Genomic DNA, 24458 nt, shown 5'->3' with positions numbered 1-24458 from the left:
TTCGTTCTTTCCTACCAGTCATTTTACAATGTTCTTCACATTTTTGATAGATTTTATAAAATCACTATTATCTTTGTGTGTGTTTCAAAACTAACACGTGAATCATAAAGAATTTATAGAAAACAAAGAAACAGAATGGAAACAAACCATTGTCCAACAGTTAACATTTGAGGGTATATCAATTTTTCCATACTATATATTGAGTACTTATGTGCTTCAGGCCAGTCTTCTAAGCGCTACTCATGCACTGTCACATTTAAAGTGTACAGTTTTGCAGTAAGGTATGTATGGTTATTTCTGAGGTTTGAAAATATCAGGCTCAGGAATGAGCAAGGTCAGTGAGACTGAAAAGCCTTTGTTCTTATCTGGCAGTCCATGCTACACTGGAGCAGCTTTCAACTCCTTTTTTTAATCACCTAAATACATGTTATTTATTGAAATGGAATTATTTCCATTACTATTTGTAAATTCTCTGTTTAATTTAAAAATCCATTCAATATTCTTTTACAGATTCACTTTCAATGACTATAGTGTTTCCGTTTATTGAAATACCATGATTTATTTAGTGATTCCATATCGTTAGATATTTTGGTCAGTTCTAATTGCGCTAACAAACGATGCTAGAAAGGAATCTGTAATTCAACAATAATAATTTCACATCTATAACTTGTAGAGTTATAACTCATAGATGTGATATGCCAGCATGAAAGGACATAACAAAGTTTGTAGAATTTTGACAAAGTGTTGCCAAATCACTTTCCAAAGAGATTGTACCAATTTAAACCTGAATCGGTGATGTGTGAGTATGCCTGCCTCTCCACCGAAATGGAGCATTGGTGTTAATGTTTCCCCATGTACTTTTTGCATTTATTTATATAGGGTTGTAAATTTTTATTATGTATTCATGTCCTCTGCCAGTACTTCCACTGGAGCTGCTGTGGTTCTAAGAGCTCATTTAATCCTCCAACAATGAAGAAGTGGAATGAAGGTGGAAGTTATTAAGTAACTGTCCCATGATCCCAGAGCTATAAGTAGCAGAACTGAGACTCTAATGCAGACCTCTTCATTCATTCATTCGTTCATTATTCATTTTATTTATTCATTTCACTGCATTCAACAAATATTAAGTTGATGCTTTCAGATCATCAACTCAGTTTTCATAACATTTACTATTAAATAGTTCACCTTTTCCCCACCTATTTGCATTTCCAGAAAAACCCTGTAATAAATCCTTATATACACATGTATCTATTTCTAGATATTCTAATTGGGCCATGCAGCTGCCTATCTGTTTATTTCTATGCCAGTATATAGGAGACACATTATTTGCCAACATCACTTTCGTTAGGGCATCACCCCTCCCACCACATGTGGTTAATCTTGTCCTCTGTCCTCACCTGACACAAGAGGACAGGAGTCCTGCATGGGCCAATCAGAACTCCCTACACCTCTGGTCTTAGAAATTAGTCTCTGGGCTTCAAAAACTGGCATGTGGCTCAAGCTGGGCTGTGGGGTTTTCAGCTGGAGGAAATGAAGACTGCACCTGGCATTTGTAATCTGGGTGCTGGGCTATAGCCCACATGAGGGCTTTTGGCACTTACCTTCCCAGTCTCATGGAGGAAGCCCGTCTGCAGAGGGAGGGAAGGAGGGCAGTACACAGGGGGAGGCTGAGGCAAGGGAAGAAGCAAGAAGCCTATCTGCATTCAGTCACGCTGGGTTCCTAGTCATGGAAATCCATGAATTCCGTTCTTTTTGGATTAAACTGGTTTGAGTTTCTGCTTTAGCAAGTCATGTCTGTCTTAAGTGTTTCATAAATGATACGGGGGCTATAAAAATTTAAGGCAGTGGTAACATCTGGGAAAATGCATCCTCTCTTCTAATATTAGTCCCCTCAAAACTCTTAGTCCAAATTTCCGTATCTGTAAACTAGAAATCATAATACTCAGCTTACCTCTTTTATAGGAAGAGTATTTATAGATAAGTGAATAAATATATATGAAATCTAAAAACACTATAAGATGTATTCTTTTAATCAATGGCATATTTATTTTTCTTAACTTTGTATGTCTTATTTGAGAGAAATTACTTTCATGTCTCTATCTATGCTACAGCCACCTAATAGGTTCATTATGGTTCATAAATGTATTTTATAATTAGATTTCTACAAGGACAACCCTAGTCATAAATATTAGGAAAGGAACGAACTTGTATTATGTCTTTCTATACATGTAAAAATCACCACAAGAAGAAAAACTATTGTTTCAGTATTTTTTTTTCACCATCAGTTGCCCAGTCCAAGAAGTATTAATGGAGAAAAGTCTCAGTTGAATGGTAATGTCAACTGTCGCATCAAACCAGATAATAACAAAGTGTCAGTGTAACTCCAAGGTGTCTAAATGTTCAATGTGTTAAAAGACTGCCTTCATTCACAATATAGCTCTTTACAGTAAAGTCCATGGCCCCATAGTTCTTAAAGAACAGAACAAATAGTTGAAAATGATGGTTACATTTTAAGTTTCTCACATCTTGGAATAATTAATGTGTATGTGAAGAATTTCTCTAAGCTGATTGAAACATAGGCAGAAAAATGTCTGTTTTCTTTTTTTAATCAATCATTTCATTTTACTGCCACTAGATATACTGGTTCTGCTTTATTCTCATGAGAAAGATTTTTGCTTGAGTCATAGCAAATTTGCTGAAGAACATCATGATATTTTAACATAACAAGAATGTCTACTTTTAAATCTCTAAAATTAATTCCATCCTCCCTGAGGAAAGACAAATGGAATGGCCAGGTTCCACACTCTGAAGTACACAGAAAAGACTGACAAAAGCGTTCCCAGTCTGAAGCCTTGTTGCTAGCTTTGTAGGTTTAATTGCTTGCTCGTTTGTTTTAAATCTGAGATTATATATTCTTATATATGATACCTTTTAAACCTTGAAATCATATTCCAGGGGATGAATAAGGTTTATATTGTCATGTTTGATGGAAAAAGAACAGTTTCTGCTCACTTTCATCTCTGTGGTTGGTCATTAAAGAGTGTAATTAGTCAATATCTGTGACTGGCCTGCTATATTCAGATTGAATAAAACTTTTCTTTTTTTGGAACAGCTATTGTGTGTCTAGCACCACGTTCTCAATTATTTTATCTCAATCTTGACAATCACTTTATGAGCGGAGTATTTTCACAGTCGTTTTAAATGCAGGAAGCTGAAGTTTAGAGAGATTTGTCCAAACAGCCAGCACTGAGATTAGTCATTTGTGCAGAGTCACAGAATTAAAAAGAGTCAGGATTTCAACTCAGGTCTTTCAAATTTATGATGTTTGCCCTTTTGACTCTCTTCCCTCTGATCCCTAAAATTGTGAATAATTGAAACTATCACAGAGGACATGTGTAATAATGTGGATCTCAAAGACACAATGCTAAGCAAAAGAATCCAGAAACAAAAAAGTACATACAGTATGAATCGTGGGTATGAAATCCAAGTTCAGATTTACTCATCTTTACTTCCTGAATAGATCTCTTTACACCTTCTGAATGTGATATCTCTTTTGCTGGAATACTTCCTCTAAGAGTGATATCAAAGAGTCTTTGTGCTAATCCTTCTGAGACAATTGTATGCTCGAGAATATCTTTGTTGCACTTAAACAAAAACAGCTGGATGAAAACATTCTGGGTTCAAATTACTTTTTCCTTCAGCACGTTGAAAATATTAGTCTCGTCTCATCTAATACCATTGCTAAAACATCTAATATCAATTTGGTTTTTGCTCCTTTGTCTCAAGCATCTTCTTTTTTCCACTATGATGGTCTTACATTTTACTATAGTATAACCAAGAGTTGGTTTTTCTTATCTATTCTCTTGATGTTTTCTAAACTCTTTCAATCTGTGGTCTTCCTTCTTTCTTTAATTACAGGAAATTCTCAATCATTATTTCTTCAAATATTTTCTCCTCTTCATTTACTGTATTCTTGTCTTCTGAAGTTCGTTCTATCCTCTTTCTCTTAACTTTTTTTTTTTCTTTTGGTCCTGCAGCATGTGGGATCTTAGTTCCCCGACCAGGGATCAAACCCGTGCCCTCTGCAGTGGAAGCACGGAGTCTTAACCACTGGACCGCCAGGGAAGTCCCAACATTTCTTTTATATTTTGCTCTTTTTGTACATATTGGATGTCTTTTAGGAGGATTCCTTTACATTTTTCTAGTTTGCTAGCTCATTCTTTGGTTATATCCATTCTAATATTCAATCCATCTACAGTTTCTTATTGTAATGCTAACTTGCAATTGCCTCTTTTTTATAACCGTTTGTTCCTACTTCAAATTACCAATATCCTCCTGAAAAATCGTTCTTTTGTTTATATTAAATTGATTGATTGTGCTTTGCCTTGTGTTGGGTCTCCAGCTAAATTTTGGACAGTCATTATATTTCTTTTTGAGCTCATGTTAACGGAGGGCTATCACCTCCCTCAGGTGGTAACCAGGACCTATTGCAATCTTGTCTCTCACACCTGCTAGGCTCTGGCTCCAGTACTAGACTGTAATTCCGATTTTCTTCCTCCAGCTCTCTCTCTGCTTCTCCCATGCTATGGCTCACAGTCCTCCTGCATTCTGGCCTGTGATTCTTCACACACTCACCCACTTCAGATGTCGCCAGAGGTTTCTGACAGCATTTAAGTTAATTAGTCAGGTCCATCAATTTCACTTTCACCCTGGAGCATTTCCAGATTGCGTTCTGGGGCCGAGCCACTAACTAATTTCCTTGCAATCCAGCAAAGCTCACATTTTGTACAGCATTAGGATGCTACAAATTTTAAAGTGAAATCAAAACCACCAGCTCATTCCCTTCTTTCCTTCTTTTCCAGGAGGTTTCTGCTATCGTAAAGTTGCTGTGTCATTCTCATATGTATTTGTATACCTTTACTTCATATTGTAAAATAAAATTCAAATTTTATGGCAAGACAAGAAAAATTTAAACAGAAAAATTCTTCTCTGCCCTTTGGCCTCCTTTCTCCCCCCACTGTGCCTTGTGTATCCACATTATGCTGGACCAAACCTCTCCCATTGGCAGGAATACCTGCTCAACCATAAAGAGCAACGTCCTCCTAGCATCAAAAGACAGCTCCTTAAAAGATAACACTCCTTCTTGATCCTGTAAGGGGTCACATGATCCACCGCAAAGGGCATATGTATCTGGATTGTATAAGCTGTCAATATTACGTCATTTGATGTACAGCCCTCTGTCTCAAAAAACATATAAACTGTGTCGACTTTTTTTTTTTTAACATCTTTATTGGAGTCTGCTGTATAATCAAGTGAATCAGCTATACATATACATATATCCCCATATCCCCTCCCTCTTGCATCTCCCTCCCACCCTCCCTATCCCACCCCTTTAGGTGTTCACAAAGCTGATCTCCCTGTGTTATGCGGCTGCTTCCCACTAGCTATCTATTTTACATTTGGTAGTGGATATATGTCCATGCCACTCTCTCACTTCATCCCAGCTTACCGTTCCCCCTCCCCATGTCCTCAAGTCCATTCTCTATGTCTGCACCTTTATTCCTGTCCTGCCCCTAGATTCTTCACAACCTGTTTTTTTTTTTTAGATTCCATATGTATGTGTTAGCAAATGGTATTTGTTTTTCTCTTTCTGACTTACTTCACTCTGTATGACAGACTCTAGGTCCATCCACCTCACTGCAAATAACTCAATTTCGTTTCTTTTTATGGCTGAGTAATATTCCATTGTATATATGTACCCCATCTTCTTTATCCATTCATCTGTCGATGGACACTTAGGTTGCTTCCATGCCCTGGCTATTGTAAATTGTGCTGCAATGAACATTGTGGTACATGACTCTTTGAATTATGGTTTTCTCATGGTATATGCCCAGTAGTGGGATTGCTGGGTTGTATGGTACTTCTATTTTTAGTTTTTTAAGGAAACTGCATACTGTTCTCCATAGTGGCTGTATCAATTTACATTCCCACCAACAGTGCAAGAGGGTCCCCTTTTCTCCACACCCTCTCCAGCATTTATTGTTTGTAGATTTTTTGATGATGGCCATTCTGACTGGTGCGAGGTGATACCTCATTGTAGTTTGGATTTACATTTCTCTAATGATTAGTGATGTTGAGCATTCTTTCATGTGTTTGTTGGCAATCTGTATATCTTCTTTGGAGAAATGTTTATTTAAGTTTTCTGCCCATTTTTGGATTGGGTTGTTCATTTTTTTCATATTGAGCTGCATGAGCTGCATGTATATTTTGGAGATTAATCCTTTGTCAGTTGCTTATTTTGAAAATATTTTCTCCCATTCTGAGGGTTGTCTTTTCATCTTGTTTATGGCTTCCTTTGCTGTGCAAAAGCTTTTAAGTTTCATTAGGTCCCATTTGTTTCTTTTTGTTTTTATTTCCATTTCTCTAGGAGGTGGGTCAAAAAGGATCTTGCTGTGATTTATGTCATAGAGTGTTCTGCCTATGTTTTCCTCTAAGAGTGTTATAGTGTCTGCCCTTACATTTAGGTCTTTAATCCATTTTGAGTTTATTTTTGTGTACAGTGTTAGAGAGTGTTCTAATTTCATTCTTTTACATGTAGCTGTCCAGTTTTCCCAGCACCACTTTTTGAAGAGGCTGTCTTTTCTCCATTGTATATTCTTACCTCCTTTATCAAAGATAAGGTGACCATATGTGTGTGGATTTACCTCTGGGCTTTCTATCCTTTTCCATTGATCTATATTTCTGTTTTTGTGCCAGTACCATACTGTCTTGATTACTGTAGCTTTGTAGTATAGTCTGAAGACAGGGAGCCTGATTCTTCCAGCTCTATTTTTCTTTCTCAAGATTGCCCTAGCTATTCGTGGTCTTTTGTGTTTCCATAGAAATTGTGAAATTTTTTGTTCTAGTTCTGTGAAAAATGCCATTGGTAGTTTGATAGGGATTGCATTGAATCTGTAGATTGCTTTGGGTAGTAGAGTCATTTTCACAATGTTGATTCTTCCAATCCAAGAACATGGTATATCTCTCTGTTTGTATCATCTTTAATTTGTTTTATCAGTGTCTTATAGTTTTCTGCATAGAGGTCTTTTATCTCCTTAGGTAGGTTTATTCCTAGGTATTTTATTCTTTTTGTTGCAGTGGTAAATGGGACTGTTTCCTTAATTTCTCTTTCAGATTTTTCATCATTAGTGTATAGGAATGCAAGAGATTTCTGTGCACTAATTTTGTATCCTGCTACTTTACCAAATTCATTGATTAGCTCTAGTAATTTTCTGGAAGCATCTTTGGGATTCTCTATGTATAGTAACATGTCATCTGCAAAAAGTGCCAGTTTTACTTCTTCTTTTCAGATTTGGATTCGTTTATTTCTTTTTGTCTCTGATTGTTGTGGCTAAAACTTCCAAAACTATGTTGAATAATAGTGGTGAGAGTGAGCAACCTTGTCTTATTCCTGATCTTAGTGGAAATGGTTTCAGTTTTTCACCATTGAGAACAATGTTGGCTGTGGGTTTGTCATATATGGCCTTTATTATGTTGAGGTAAGTTCCCTCTATGCCTACTTTCTGGAGAGTTTTGATCATAAATGGGTGTTGAATTTTGTCGAAAGCTTTTTCTGCATCTATTCAGATTATCATATGGTTTTTATCCTTCAGTTTGTTAATACGATGTATCACATTGATTGATTTGCTTATATTGAAGAATCCTTGCATTCCTGGGATAAACCCACTTGATCATGGTGTATGATCCTTTTAATGTGCTGCTGGATTCTGTTTTCTAGTATTTGGTTGAGGATTTTTGCATCTCTGTTCATCAGTGATATTGGCCTGTAGTTTTCTTTCTTTGTGACATCTTTCTCTGGTTTTGGTATCAGGGTAATGGTGGCCTCGTAGAATGAGTTTGGGAGTGTTCCTTCCTCTGCTATATTTTGGAAAATTTTGAGAAGGATAGGTGTTAGCTCTTCTCTAAATGTTTGATAGAATTCGCCTGTGAAGCCATCTGGTCCTGGGCTTTTGTCTGTTGGAAGATTTTTAATCACAGTTTCAATTTCAGTGCTTGTGATTGGTCTGTTAATATTTTCTATTTCTTCCCGGCTCAGTCTCGGGAGGTTGTGCTTTTCTATGAATTTGTCCATTTCTTCCAGGTTTTCCATTTTATTGGCATATAGTTGCTTGTAGTAATCTCTCATGATCCTTTGTATTTCTGCACTGTCAGTTGTTACTTCTCCTTTTTCATTTCTATTTCTGTTGATTTGAGTCTTCTCCCTTTTTTTCTTGAAGAGTCTGGCTAATGGTTTATCAATTTTATTTATCTTCTCAAGGAACCAGCTTTTAGTTTTATTGATCTTTGCTATCGTTTTCATCATTTCTTTTTCATTTATTTCTGATCTGATCTTTTTGATTTCTTTCCTTCTGCTAACTTGGGTCTTTTTGGTTCCTTCTCTAATTGCTTTAGGTGTAAGTTTAGGTTGTTTATTTGAGATGTTTCTTGTTTCTTGAAGTAGGATTGTATTGCTATAAACTTCCCTCTTAGAACTGCTTTTGCTGCATCCCATAGGTTTTGGGCCATCGTGTTTTCATTGTCATTTGTTTCTAGGTATTTTTTGATTTCCTCTTTGATTTCTTCAGTGATCACTTCGTTATTAAGTAGTGTATTGTGTAGCCTCCATGTGTTTGTATTTTTTACAGTTTTTTCCTTTAATTGCTATCTAGTCGGAAAAGATACTTGATACGATTTCAATTTTCTTAAATTTACCAAGGCTTGATTTGTGACCCAAGATATGGTCTATCCCAGGGAGTGTTCCATGAACACTTGAGAAGAAAGTGTATTCTGTTGTTTTTGGATGGAATGTCCTATAAATATCAATTAAGTCCATCTTGTTTAATGCGTAATTTAAAGCTTTTGTTTCCTTATTTATTTTCATTTTGGTTGATCTGTCCATTGGCGAAAATGGGGTGTTAAAGTCCCCTACTATGATTGTGATACTGTCAATTTCCCCTTTTATGGCTGTTAGCATTTGTCTTATGTATTGAGGTGCTCCTATGTTGGGTGCATAAATATTTACAATTGTTATATCTTCTTCTTGGATTGATCCCTTGATCATTATGTAGTGTCCTTCTTTGTCTCTTGTAATAGTCTTTATTTTAAAGTCCGTTTTGTCTGATATGAGAATTGCTACTCCAGCTTTCTTCTGATTCCCATTTGCATGGAATATCTTTTTCCATCCCCTCACTTTCAGTCTGTACGTGTCCTTAGGTCTGAAGTGGGTCTTGATTGTAGACAGCATATATACGGGTCTTGTTTTTGTATCCATTCAGCCAGTCTATATCTTTTGGTTGGAGCATTTAATCCATTTACTTTTAAGGTAATTATCGATATGTATGTTCCTATTACCATTTTCTTGTTTTGAGTTTGTTATTGTAGGTCTTTTCCTTCTCTTGTGTTTCCTGTCTAGAGAAGTTCCTTCAGCATTTGTTGTAAAGCTGTTTTGGTGGTGCTGAATTCTCTTAGCTTTTGCTTGTCTGTAAAGATTTTAATTTCTCTGTCGAATCTGAATGAGAGCCTTGCTGGGTAGAGTAATCTTGGTTGTAGGTTTTTCCCTTTCATCACTTTAAATATGTCCTGCCACTCCGTTCTGGCTTGCAGAGTTTCTGATGAAAGATCAGCTGTTAACCTTATGGGGATTCCCTTGTATGTTATTTGTTGCTTTTCCCTTGCTGCTTTTAATATCTTTTCTTTGTATTTAATTGTTGATAGTTTGATTATGTGTCTTGGCATGTTTCTCATTGGATTTATCCTATATGGGACTCTCTGTGCTTCCTGGACTTGACTGACTATTTCCTTTCCCATATTAGGGAAGTTTTCAATTATAATCTCTTCAAATATTTTCTCAGTCCCTTTCTTTTTCTCTTCTTCTTCTGGGACCCCTATAATTCGAATGTTGGTGTGTTTAGTGTTGTCCCAGACGTCTCTGACACTGTCCTCAATTCTTTTCATTATTTTTCCTTTATTCTGCTCTGCAGTAGTTATTTCCACCATTTTATCTTCCAGGTCACTTATCCGTTCTTCTGCCTCAGTTATTCTGCTATTGATTCCTTCTAGAGAATTTTTACTTTCATTTATTGTGTTGTTCATCATTGTTTGTTTGTTATTTAGTTCTTCCAGGTCCTTGGTAAACGATTCTTGTATTTTCTCCATTCTCTTTCCAAGATTTTGGATCATCTTTACTACCATTATTCTGAATTCTTTTTCAGGTAGACTGCCTATTTCCTCTTCGTTTGTTTGGTCTGGTGGGTTTTTACCTTGCTCCTTCATCTGCTGCATATTTCTCTGTCTTCTCCTTTTGCTTCACTTACTGTGTTTGGGGTCTCCTTTTTGCAGGCTGAAGGTTTGTAGTTCCCATTGTCTTTGGTGTCTGCCCCCAGTGTGTAGGGTTGGTTCAGTGGGTTGTGTAGGCTTCCTGGTGGAGGGGACTGGTGCCTGTGTTCTGGTGGATGAAGCTGGATCTTGTCTTTCTGGTAGGCAGGACCACGTCTGGTGGTGTGTTTTGGTGTGTCTGTGGACTTATTATGGTTTTAGGCAGCCAGTTGTCTAATGGGTGGGGCCGTGTTCCTGTCTTGCTAGTTGTTTGGCATGGGTGTCCACCACTGGAGCTTGCTAGTCGTTGAGTGGAGCTGGGTCTTAGCATTGAGACGGAGATCTCTGGGAGAGCTCTCGCCGATTGATATTATGTGGGGCCAGGAGGTCTCTCGTGGTCCAATGTCCTGAACTTGACTCTCCCACCTCAGCAGCACAGCCCTGACAGCCGGCCGGAGCACCAACACCCTGTCAGCCACATGTCCAGGTACGTGGGGAGTTTCTTGCCTTTTGGGAAGTCTGAGGTCTTCTGCCAGTGTTCAGTATGTGCTCTGTAGGAGCTGTTCCACATGTAGATGTATTTCTGATGTATTTGTGGGGAGGAAGGTGATCTCCACATCTTACTCCTCTGCCATCTTGAAGGTCCTCTATCCCTTGTCAACTTCTAACAGGCAGAATAGTTCTCAGAGCTTTCTGAGATGCTCCTCCCAGGTTATAATCCTCAAATTTGGCTCACATAAAATTTTTCCATTCTTTCTTAGATCAACTGATTTTTTGTCGATAATATGAATACTTCCATAAACATTACTTAGTATTATTTTGTTTTTAAAATTATCATAAAAAGTATCATACTGTACAGCTATAAAAAAGAATTGTATATATAATGAGTTGTGTTAAATTCAATTCTTTTTCAAAAAAACCAAAAAACAAAAAACTTGAGGCATTTTAAAATTAAAGATACCACACTTAATAAAAGAAAAAGTACAAGATCAGAACCAAGGGAAAAGGGAAATGTCAGCATGCTAAGGTAAGGGTTAGAATAGTTACAATGTTTGAGAATGAAGCAGTGCTCTGAATAAAAGGGCATTAAGTCTTTTTAGTTTTGGAAAAAGATCATACTCTTTGGGGGAATCACATTCTGATTCACAGGTCACTTGGTGTGTAATACACTTATATGCAAGTAAATCAGTTGCCCTTCCATTGATTCCAGCAACCATAAGTAGAAACCAAGCTGTGTGGACCAGAGCCTTTTTAGGCTTGAAATAGGAGCCAGAAGCAAAACAAAGCAGAAAACATCCAGAAGTGGATCTAACGGGCTTTGTTTTGAGAATTAGCTTAAGGCAACCTGTGTCTTTATAGTAGTGTATCTGCAGCATAACTTGGCTGTCCACACACTGTGAAATGATTTTAAAATTTGTAGCCATGATTTTAAGTAGGAACAGGCATTACTTTCCTGTTTACTGAGCAAAGAAACTGGCTAGGCTGACTAGAATGTTTAAGTGACTGATGCAACAATTGCTACCGTTTCAGGCTTCTGTTAGATACTTGGAACATTATCATTGGTTTTAAAAAGGAAAATGGTTTGGAGCACTGTATAAATAATATTATTCTACAATGAGACATCGCTTTCTAAATCTATAGCTATTTTTTAAAATCACGTGGAGAATTGTGTTCATAATGTGGGGAAGCTGTACCTTTTCAAGCCTCTTTATTTTGCTGTAGAGTGAAATGAGCTCAAAGAAAATTCAACTTCAGATATAGTTAAGGAAATTTTAAATTAATAAAATTATTTTTCAATTTTTGAGAAGAGCTTGACGATCTGTATGTTTATGTTAGGGGTAAAATTAGAGTGAGCAGCTTTGTTCCTTAATCATGAAATGGAGCAGGACCCTGTGGGGCTCCTGGGCACAGAGCTAATCAGGGAAGGGAGGGAGTGCAGAGACAAGGGAAGAGCAGCCAAGAAACAGTAGTGCAGCGCTGGGGCAGGGTTCTGGTTTTGCCTCAAGGGACACACATAACAATATCTTTGAGCTCTTCAGCAGAACTAAAACCCCCCACGAATGGAAGATGCTAATTACTTGATGAAGCATTCTTCAGAGAAGATCAGGAGACCACCTGAGGCCAGATGAAAGGCCCTGACCCTTATCAGCAACCCTGCCCTTGAACCATTGCTATAAAAACTGCTACCAGATCCTCCTGAGTTGGAACACACAGTTTCAAGAGCAAGAGCCCTCTGTGCCCCCCTTTGCTTGGCAAAGCAATAAAGCTATTCTTTTCTACTTCACCCAAAACTCTGTCTCCAAGAGTGGATTCAGCACCGGTGCACAGAGGCTGAGTTTTCGAACTCAATCACACTCATTTCGACACAAACAGATTCTCAGCCACTTAATTCACTTTACAAACATGTATTGACTTATTGACTACCTACTATGTGCCAGGCATTGTGCTATGTGTGACAAAGACTCTGCCCTTGACCCAGCTCTAGTCAGGGTCCACTAAGCCCTCAAGGCCCTGCGCTTGGATTCTGTCCTTTATTGGTAAGAATCTTGCTGGGGCAGTTTAGTGAAAATCCCCCACCCATGATATTGGATCAAATTCTCCATCCCCCCCATCCTCTGGCGGTATCTTGTCACCTTGGCCTGCCTTCAGCAAGATTCCTGTTGAGTTGGTCTAGCAATAATGCCCTAGCCTGATGTTTTCCTCTCACTAATTTTCCATCCGCTGACCCCCACCCTGCTCCTTGGCGGTAAATCTCCACTTGTCCTTGTTGTATTTGGAACTTAGCCCTATCTCTCCTCTACTACAAAACCCTCTTGCGGTAGGCCCCCTGGATAATGCCTGCCTTATCATCTTTAACAAGTGTCATGTATAAATTTTTTTCTTTACAGAAGAAGAGTAAATCCTTGCACTCATGTGGTTTAGAGTCTAGACAATAAGCAACCACATAATGAATCAATGACCATTTTGCTCAGTACCATAAGGTAAAAGTTTCCAGTGCTAAATAGCCATATAGGAGGAATATTAACTTAGTCAAGTATGAGGAAGCATGTTCCTGAGGAAAAGCCACGCTTGTTAAGACACACTGGTAAGTAGGAGTGACCGAGGAAAGGAGGGCACAAGGAAGCGTGTTTCAGGTAGAGGACATGGCAAGTGCAGACTCGCAGGTGGGATGCCACCTGGCCTGTCTGAGAGCTGAGAAGGGCAGCATGGCTGGAGCTTCAGAAACAAGGGACACAGGTGAGTCATATCAAGCTAGAGAAGCATTGGCCGTAGGAAGAATTTTGGATTTCATTCTGCGTGATCCAGAGGGGGTGATATGATCAGATTTGCCCTTTGAGAAAGGCTATCTTATTACTCTGAAGAAAATGGATTGGGCAGGACAGCCGGAGGCAAGGTGAACCATTTGGCCAGGACGGCCATAGCCGGAAGGACAAGGCCCACAGCAGGGGAGAGGGAGAGGTGTGGATGGATTCAAATTGTAATTAGGAGGAGGGGTCAACAGGACCTTGTGACCACCCAAGGTCTAGACCAAGTAACTGTCACAGGGGATGACAGTATTCAGCCAGCAACGAAGGATTACAAGGATGTGAGGGAGGCAAGTGGATTTGGAGGAAGGTGGGCAGTGGGCCTCATTGGAATTCTACCACAGCTTGCAGACGAATCCTGGAAGTTGTGACCAGGGCCGATACCGCATTTGCCTGTGGCCACCAGATACGGGCAGCAGCAGTGGGTACAATGATGACCAGCGATAGCAGGAAGTGAACATAAACCAACAAAGCCTCCTCAGGATGCCAGAGACAGGAGCCTGGTGTGTGCTGTGTGTGGACCCACTGACCACCTTGGTCCCAGGGCCTCTCCCGCCGTGACTTGGCAAAGGGCCAAAAGCTGGTACTTTTCTCTCCCAGCATGTGCCTTGTGGGTTTAGTTTGTTGACCTACAGGTGCCTCTGGGTCTCCCGTGAGTTTCCAGTTTGAAGGTTGAAATCTTAAGCCACATAACAAGAGTGTGGACAGCTAGAGAACTAAAGAAGGTCTGAGGAAAACAAGAATTAGAAGAAACATAAGAAATTATGAGAAAAGCACCACAGAACCTTTTTTTCAGAAACTACCTTTTTCATGTTTAAATTCTTTGGGGAAAAAAATGCAGTTATTTGTTTAACAGCTCAGAAAACGATTGATCGGATAATGCATCAGAATCAGTTTCCACTCCTGGGTGCCAAACTATGGCCCACTGCCGCCCCTCTGACCTCTGGTCACCCTGCTTCAGCCACACTGGCCTCTAAGCACATTCCTGCCTCAGGGCCTTTGCATTTGCAGGTCCTTCTGCCTAGATGTCTAGATGGACACTCTCTATTCCTTTGGGTCTTTGCTCAACTGCCCCTTCTCAGTGAGGCCTTCTCTCTCTGAACTGGCCCTCACACACCATCCCTCCCCCACTTCTGGTGGCCCATCCCTCTTTTCTGCTTTTTTTCCCCATAGCAGTTATTATCATCTCATACAATTATTTTTATTTATTTGTTTGCTTATCTCCTTCCATCAAAATGCAAGCTCTGTAAAAGGCAGTGATTTAGTTTTCTATGTCTCCAGCTCTTAGAACAGGGATTCTCCCAAAGTAAACCCTCAATAAATACTTACAGAATAAATGAATAATCCTTTAAAGCACAGGATACTGATATAGCAGTTTTGAAACCACGCTAATGCCTATGGTTTAATAATTATTTTGGTATCGAAGAGATTACTGCTTTGAAAAGAGAACACAATTATTTTGAAGCAAACAGGTTAGAACCAGTTAGAGCCCCCTGTGCACTCAGCTAATGCTAGTTGAGGATGCTGTGGGCAGATAGATGGGTGGCAGCTGAGAGCAAAGAATTCCCAGTGGGCATTCGTCCTCTTGCAAGCCCTCCTTGAAAATCAGGTGATGTTAGTCATAAAAACAAGGCTGAGTTCTCTTGATTTTTTGCCATTGTTGTGACAAGGAGATCGAGCCATCACATCATTTTAATCATTAAAGGGCTCCAGGAGAAACGGTTGGTCTCAGTGACTGCTCTGCATGACAGGGTAATGACCAATGCCTCCTCAGCGGTTGGCTGTGTTTCATATTGACTAGGTAATAATCTGCTGCATGCAGCTGGCTGGAATAGATTAGAATGGTGAGCACAAGACACAGACTAATCAACGAGAGAGATACGCGCCACCCTATCGGAGCGTCCTTTGGGACCGTCCACAGTCACATCTGTCATTCTGAAATCCTGTGGAGTCCAGAGAACGCTTTATTTGCAGGCTGGTTCATGCTTTCAAAGGTGGTGTTTGACACAGTTAGGGAGACCTTATCCCACAGCTACAACCTGAATTTCTTGATAAGGCACCTAACTCATTTAGGTGTTCTAGAAATTGGGAATTTGTGTTCTGTTCATCCATTTTGCCCAGGAGAGGGATGTAAGAGAATCTCCTGGTTCCTCCTGCCTGGAGTTTATCTGGCCTGAGTAGGGCATACTCAAGGGAGGAACTTATACAGAGGAGTCAGTTCATGTTTTACAATGAGATTTCTAACAATATTCAGGGATGCCGTGTCAACGAAGGCCAGAATCTAAACTGACGGGTGAGCTAGTCCGATATCAAAAAAGATTATGAAGGGATAAACATTTGGAAAGTACGGTACAAATAATAACTCTTAGAAATGTAAATCCAATAAACTAGAGAGATGGAGCTTAGATAAATAGAACACCATGTGAAAAGATCCCAAAATTCTCTAGGGGTCAGAGAGATGCAAATTAAAAGAATAGGAAGGTATCATTTTATACCCTTCAGGATGGAAACAAGAAGGTCAAAAAGAGCTAGAATATTTGTCACTGGCGGAGATCTGGACAACAGAGTGTTGTTCCCCAATGCCATTGGAAATGTAGTGTTACAACCTTTTTAGGAAAGCAAACTGGCCACTTCCTATTATAAGTATAATTACACATATCTTTGATCCAGCAACCCTGCATAAAGCCATGCATTATCCTAGGTCCTTTCTGTGATAAGCCGACTAACCCAACACACAAGACTATTACATAGCTTGCAAAGCTCTGTAGTAATAGAAACATAGAATTCTGCTTATTGGCATTCTTAGGTGCTCTAATTTTCAGGGACCAGATCTGTTTGGCTTTTTAAAATTAACTTACATCTTTATTGATTCAGGGATGCTGAAAATGTTGTCAGTCTTCCAAATGCCAAGTGAGACTATTTGAATTTAGGGGGGAAAAAACCCCAGAAAAAAATGCCAGGTCAGAGGCATGAAACCCAGCACACCCAAAGGACTGCTGCTCATCATTGTGTGACAGTTTTGAGAATCAAAATGAAGAATGGTCAGAAATTGACTTGGGACTGCATTCTTCATTGGTGCTATCAAAATGCAAAGTCAGAGTGCCAGAAAAATCAGAATTGAACTGTTGAATTTATTTGGGTGTCTAGTTTATATTAGGTTTAACATTGTATTGGGATACAAACTTTGTTTAACTTATGTGTCAGGGAAATGCCACTGACAGGTAAATGTGCCTGTTCCCTACCCTTACACAGTCCAGAAGACAACACTTAGCTGATGCAATCACCGGAGGGTAGCAAGACCTGAGCCACAGATAAAATGGCCCACTGCCAAGGTGAGAACAGTTTTTCTTTTTGCACCTAATAATGAAATACTTTATTCTACATCAAGGTATCTGGAAAATGAAGCTGCATTTGGCACACATTACAGCTGAGGAATGATCCATATATGGTGAGTACAAAACTCAGTTACAGAATGATTTCCTAGTATTACCAGATACTCCATTACCAATGCTTAATTGAAAGTAAAACATGATTTGCCACACTAGAAGGCTAGAAGTGAAATATGACAGAATTTAAACAGGCAGATATAAATGTAGCACCTATCTGTATTTTTTTTAAAAAAGTTGAAAAAAATCAGCTACATGGAAGAGCTCTGGCCTTAAACACATTTTACCCAAAATCCAACCAGAAAGCCAGTCCATTACTTCTTCTTCTTTTTTTTTTTTAGCAATTCATTGTATGACTCATTAATTCAATTAATTCAACTACTTAAGGAACATTTATCAAGCACTTAATATGGGCCAGACATTGACTTGGATGCTGATACTACCAAAGGGAACGTAAGGATGTTGTTTCTGAAGGATAATACCCACTGGATATTGAGGCAAAGTCTTCAGTGTATGAGGGAGAGTGACCAGGAGGTTCATAGAAGTAATAAGTAGAGTGGTCTGGGTGGGTAGAGAGAAATGGCATGGCCTTCAAGGGAGCAAGAGTTCAGAAGAGATCCTGGGAAGAAGGAGGGTGCTGATTCCACCTCTCAGCTCTGAGGTTTCCATGTTCACACCACTCCAGGTGGTTCTAGTACAGGTGGTCTGAAGATTACCTTTTGTGAACAAGAAGAGTTTCCCACTTGAGAGGCTCCCAAAGGCCGATTTGGTTAGGCCATGGAGGGAAAGAAATAGTCCATTCCAAGACATTTGAACCTCTATAGCAGGCTAACAATTCTTCTAGCCTTCAGCACTCCAGTGAAGAACAACTCTCTGACCTCATGGGGCTGATATTTTAGTGTGCTGAATAGAGAATAAATACGTAAACAAATAACTAATAGAATTTCATTTAGTTATCATTATTATTTAAAAAAATAATAAAAACCTGGGAAGGCATAGAGAATAATGGGATATAAAGGAAAATCAGAGTGGTTAGAGAAGACCATACTGAGAAGATGATATTTGAGCAGAGAAAGGAATGAAGAACAGGAGAAAGGCGTGCAGATAACTGGAGATATAATATCCTAGGTATAAGAAATAGAATGTACAAAGACCCGGAATTTGGAAAGTGGCATGGAGGCCAGGGTAGCTGAAGCAGAGGGAAGAGTGGTGAGTGGTGTGCTGGAACCAGACTGTACTGGCTCAAAAGAGCCAATTGTTGACTTTTCAGGACTTTTGCAAACCAGTGTTAAATTATATAAACTTACCGTTAAATACATCATATTAAAAACAAGGCAATAAATACTCAAAACTTATCACTTCCTAATTATCTTGTTATGTTTTACTATTATCTATGTTCTTGAGTTTATTTATGTCTAAGTATCTATAAATATACTATATAATAGTGTGCTACTGCATGTCTCTCCCCAACTCTGCATTTAGGGATGTCGAGTTGTTAGCTTGAAATCACCCACGGTGGGAGAATTATACCGTAGAAATTAGCAAGTGCTACAAATCAGAGCTTGATCTACCTTTTGTTGATTGTCTAGACTTAAGAAAGATATGGAGAAAATGTTAAAATGCAGATGAACTCAAAAGTGTTTCATGCTGCATTTGAATAGCACCAAAAAAATGAGAAAATATTCTTTTAGTGTTTGAAAACTATTTTCCAGTTCAGCAAAGAAGTCACTCAAGTCATTGACACATGGCACATGGGTGAAGTTCTAACACCCATCTTTGTTGTTTTACTCTATCTTACTCGTTAACACAAATGAAAATATTAACCAACATTCATGTCAGAACTGTACTTGGAAAGATAGTTATTAACCACTAATTTGAACACAGATGTGGTAAGAAAGAACCAAATTATACAGTCTTATAGGCCAAGGTAAGGATTTTTATATTAATTCTGAATTAATTGGAGGGTCTGAATTGGAGGGTCTAGGACAGAAGAATAAGATGATCTGAATGCTGTTCTAAATGGATCATTTTGGTAGCTGGGGATTAAATAGAGCGTAGGTGGACAAAAGTGGAAGCAATAAGCTGAGTTAGGAGACCATACAATGGCTTATAACAGGTAGTCATGGTGGAAGTGTTGAGAAGTGGTCAGATTCAAGCTATATTCAAGACAACGTCAACAGGACTTGCTGATGATTTAGTTGTGGGCTAGAAGAGACACAAAAGAAATCATGCATAACTGCAAGGTTTTGGTTTGAGCAACTGGAAGACTAGTACTACTATTTAACACTGGGAAGTAAAATGAAGCAGAAATAGGTTGAGGAGGGGGTTGGAGCAGAATCAAGAACTCTGTTTTGGACATTTTTAATTTGGATGCCTATTACATATCCAAGTGGAAATGTTGAGAGTGAAAATGTAGGGATTGTGTTTTCCACAGAATAAAGATTCTAGGGGACTTATAGTAAAAGGCAATTGGGAAGGATCTATCAAGGAGATGATGAGAAAGGAAAGATCCCAACTGACTGATGTGGCTTATATCTTGCATTGTGTGTAAAGATGATAAGAGTTGAGGCATTGTGGGTAAAGCTGACCATATATATATATATATATATATATATACACATATATTTGTTTGTTTGTTTAAGTCCCAGCAATACCTGGTGAAAGCAAGAATTTAGTCACCCGAGGAAAAAGTCAGCCACAGCTTGGCTTGATTGTTCTGCTGAAGAAAGCCTAGTCTAGGTAGACAGTGTAGCAAAGGGATGTCTATTACCTCAACCTCTCACTATATGTAGAAAATACAATCCAATATTCCTTTTGGACCCCAATATCCTTCCTAGATTTAGAATGTGTATGTGCTGTACTCTTTCCCATTCCCTCCATGCTCCCCTCATCTTGCTCCCAGGCTTAATTTAAGCGCTAGCAAACACAGCCATGCTGATCTCACAGCCCAGTTAATTGAATGGAATTTAGAGCCCAAGGCTGACAACATCTCGCGAGGTTGGGTAAGGACATGGCAGAGATGACTGGTGATGTTTGTAAAGAAAGAAGGTGTGAGATGCCCATGGTGGTGGAGTGATGGAGTGCTGTGAAGAGGACTAAAGAGAAGGAAAGCAGAATACTATGCCTGGAGTGAGCACATCTCACCCGCCCCACTCCCACCCTAAAACAACCATCAGCATTCCTGCCCCATGGCTGGGGTGGCTCATCAGACAGAGACTCCAACACTTTCGGATTCCACAGCATATCAGCTGCCTGCCTGACTCAGTTGTGCTTGCTTTTCTCTCTTTACTCCTAGACTCCTGCCTTAATACTCCCGTCTCAGTGGCTTCCTTTGAAATCATTCAACTTGGCCGTTGTCTGGATTTCCTATTGGAATTTTGGACCATGGCACAACTGTCTAGATTTTGGCTTTGCTTATTCCTTCAGTTTCAGCATCTGCTCTCTCCTCTAATTAGTCCTTTCCTCTCCCACCAGCATTACCAAAGGGAGGACTTTCTGCCAGAGCCCCAGACTCTGCAGAATTCATGCCTCCCCTTCTCATCCACCCGCTCCCATGAGATAAAGAACCCCTTGCCATAATGTGGAGTAACTGTTATGTTTAGAAGATTAAGACTAAACAGGCAGTTAGTTTAGGGCACAGTCTCTATAGATGGTCAGAATTATTTTTAAGCTAATCAAACAAGCATTATGATGCTGCCATGAATACTCAATTTCCAACTCCTTCTTTCTCCAAAACTGTCACTCAAGATAAAGAGGAGCCAGGTAAATGATGAAAATATGAGTATCAGAGCTCATGCCTGTTATTTTTGGAGAATGAGGGAAGGCTGCTCCAGTCAATGTTTTCCCTGTATTTATTCAATTCTCTTATTTTTTATTTTTATTTTTCCACATTCATTTCTATTTTTTTAATTAAAAAATTTTTTTAATTACTCTCTTTTGAAAAAAATATTTATTTATGTATTTGGTTGTGTCAGGTCTTTGTTGCAGCACGTGGGATCTTTTAGTTTCGGCATTCGAACACTTAGTTGTGGCATGCGAACCTTAGTTACGGCATGCAGGATCTAGTTCCCTGACCAGGGATCGAACCCAGGTCCCCTGAATTGGGAGCAGGGAGTCTTAGCCACTGGACCACCAGGAAAGTCCCCATATTCCTTCTATTTGTCTCAAGTATGGTTTACTTTGTACAACATTTGTAAGAGGGGTGGAAGATGGGCAGAAAGAGACGGTAACAAGCAGCTTAAAAATGTAACAACGAAGGGTAATATAGTAAAGTTTGGCTTTGAATTGTCTATGGTATACTTACCACAAAAAAAAAAAAAAAAAAAAAAAGCCAGGGCAGAAGGGAACATTTAGAGTGATGAATATGTTTATTAGTTGATTTCGGTAATGGTTTCATAGGTGTATGCATATGTCCGAACTCATCATATTGTACGTTAAATATGTGCAGTTTTTGGTATATCAGTTATACCTCAATAAAGCTGTTTTTAAAAAAGAATTATATAACTGAATCGCCGTGCTGTACAGCTGAAAATCACACGATATTGTAAATCAACTATATTTCAATTAAAAAAAATTTTTAAGAATTATGGGAGTTGGAAATGAGCTCAGATTTGAAACTGTTTTTATTCTTTTATTGAACAAACATTTATTAAGGGCTCACCGTGCCAGCATTGTGTTGGATGCTGGTGCGACAGTGAAAGCAAGGCAGACCCTCTCCCTGACCCTTACGTCTATCAGAGAATACAGAAGACACAATAAGCAACAACAATAATGTGCTATGATGGGGAAGTCGGCACCATGGAAACGTGTAGCAGGGCAATCCCGGTCTGGGATGGGGTAAGGATTGAAATTCACGAATTTGAGACTGACTCATACAGCTATCAGTGACAATCAGGGCAACCTCCACAGACTTCAGCTGGAAGGGGGAAAAATCCATTTTCTTTTATATCATCATTTTATTCACACATCAGCATCCCCTCATTCCTATCCACTTATTCCTGAAAGCAGTCCCTTTTTAGAGACTCCAAATATGGTGATTAAACAAAGGGGATTCTGGAAGGGCAAACAAAGCATTAGAGACGGTTTCATTTTATATAAATGCCAAATTTTCTGCCTCAGTAAGGTTGCAGCTGTGACAAGAATTAGGCTGCTTTCTAAGTCATATATTTTCTAAAGCACCATGCAAAGAAAATATTAATACATCAGGGGAAATGAAACAAATGGACTCAATTACTTTAAAACCTTGTGAGCAGGCAATTTTTATGATAAAAAGAATAATGCAATGTACTGAATAAACAAAGACAATTATATTGTTCATGTAAAGTGGAGATGCATTCTCTGGTTAAATCCATGAGCATACAAAGAGCTAAGTCCTAAATTTAGTTTCCTGTTCTACACAGAATCCTGAATGGAAGTTAGATTAATTGGCATCTAATGAATCTAACATCATTTTCAATATAATGATATTGTATGCATTTTTGGAAATTTATAAATTTTAATTCTATGAATCACATTTTAAAAATAACTACAAATAGTCTCTGTGTATGGGCTATATGGGGTAAGAGACTGCTCACAGAGGTACAGCTAAAGAATGAATTTTACCCACTGATGAAATTATCTGATTCATATCAGAATTAATCAACATAGGCGGAGTAATGTTTAGTCATAGACAAGACACAGATCAGTAAATTAACACCGGGTTGGTAATTAGCAATGATTCCTGGTTATGGTTGACACCTCTAGATGCAGCTCAGAATAACTCCTTTTGTATTCTGCTCCATGTTTTCTTTCATTCTGTGTTTAGACTTTAGTCACAGAGGGATTGATGTTTACTGCAAAGAGCTTGGAGTCAGAAGATCTGTATTCTGGTCTCAGGGCTGCTAGAAGATAACGATTTGACTTTACAAAAAAATAAGTTCAACACTTCTCTTCAAGTTGCACATCTGCAAAATGAAGACACTTTATAAAGCAGTGTCTTTTTAAAGACCAGGAATGTAAAAGTGCTGAAAAAAATGGTAATAGACACAAATATAAAATACCTAAACAGTCTATGCATAAATACAATTGTATATCGTAATAATAGCTAATGTAAGCTAAACGATCCCTTTAGAGATATCAAAAATAGCCTGTCGATAGAATTCTCATTTCTAAACAAAACAAAAAGCCAGTTAGATTGTATATGCGTATTTGTGCATGTATGAATTAAAGGGTGAGCACTTGCTAGTATTATCAATTATTCATATATATTCAGAATGATACAGGCCATATATGCACACAGATTTTTGAGATTCAGAACCATGCAAAGAAGGTGATGATCAGCAGTTTATTTGGATGTCTAGTACATGTTGCATCACTTCTACAAATAAGAAGTCAATAAAGAAGGCTGATAAATGGGGTCCTCATGTGAGAGCTGAAGACAGAGACAGAAGGAGATGCTTTGTTTCTGAAACCTCTAGCCTGGAATAAATTACACAGTCATGAGTTGAAGTCATTTGCAATTAATTCCCGTTGTAAACTTCAGTTGAGAGGGATCAGGGGAGCCTGATACAGCATCACATCATTGGTTTGCGTATTTTTAGTAAGTGGCTGTGATTTTAACAATGAAATTCTTTAGTCTAAAACCTTATAGTAATTATGCAAGTTCTTTTAAACATATTGCTTTTAGAGGACAGACATATGCTTATATTATTATTTAGCATAATTTTTCTTGTGTTCATCAGGAAGGAAACCTCATATGCCATAGCTATAGAGCAAAATGCTTTTCTTCTATCTAATTCTCAGGTTTGCTTCTCAAACCAGTACTAGTCATAGGTGCACCTAAACCTATGGAGAATTGATCACATTAAATTGATACATATCTCTACATGATATTCATTTCTCAGATTATTTAGGGGTTATTTGGCATGGCAATGCACAGAAACTGACTCATGGCATTTGTGAAATCTCTTCAGAAATCAATTTCTAAGTTTTTAGCAAAACAGGACTTCCAGTCCTGACAAGATGGCATGCACCTGTTTTTCCCTGCTCTTCCTGCCAAGCACAACTTAAAACCTGAAAATAATGTGACAACCAAGGTGAACTCTGAATGGTAGTAAGAAGAAGGCAAACTGGTTTGGAACCCCACAACTGGAAGAACAACAGAGCGGAAGGGTGTCTTGAGTCTCCCTCGCCCCAGACCCATCCAGCAGAGGAAGGTCATTAAGACCCAGCCTTTTTTGACCCTAAGGTGGCAACCAAATGTAGCCCAAGTAGGCTCATTTCTTCCCTGGATTGAAGGAGACCCTTTGACAACATCAGTGAACACACCACCACCAGCAAGGCAAACCAATCATGAGCCCCACCAGCAAAAAGAGGCAAAGGGAAATGAACACAGAGGTAGAGAAAAAACGTATGGACACCAAGGGGGAAAAGCGGG

This window comes from Balaenoptera musculus, chromosome 6 (genome assembly GCF_009873245.2).
Source record: "Balaenoptera musculus isolate JJ_BM4_2016_0621 chromosome 6, mBalMus1.pri.v3, whole genome shotgun sequence".
Taxonomy (NCBI): domain Eukaryota; kingdom Metazoa; phylum Chordata; class Mammalia; order Artiodactyla; family Balaenopteridae; genus Balaenoptera; species Balaenoptera musculus.
The sequence above is the reverse complement of the archived record's forward strand: the minus strand, read 5'-3'. Positions refer to the sequence as shown.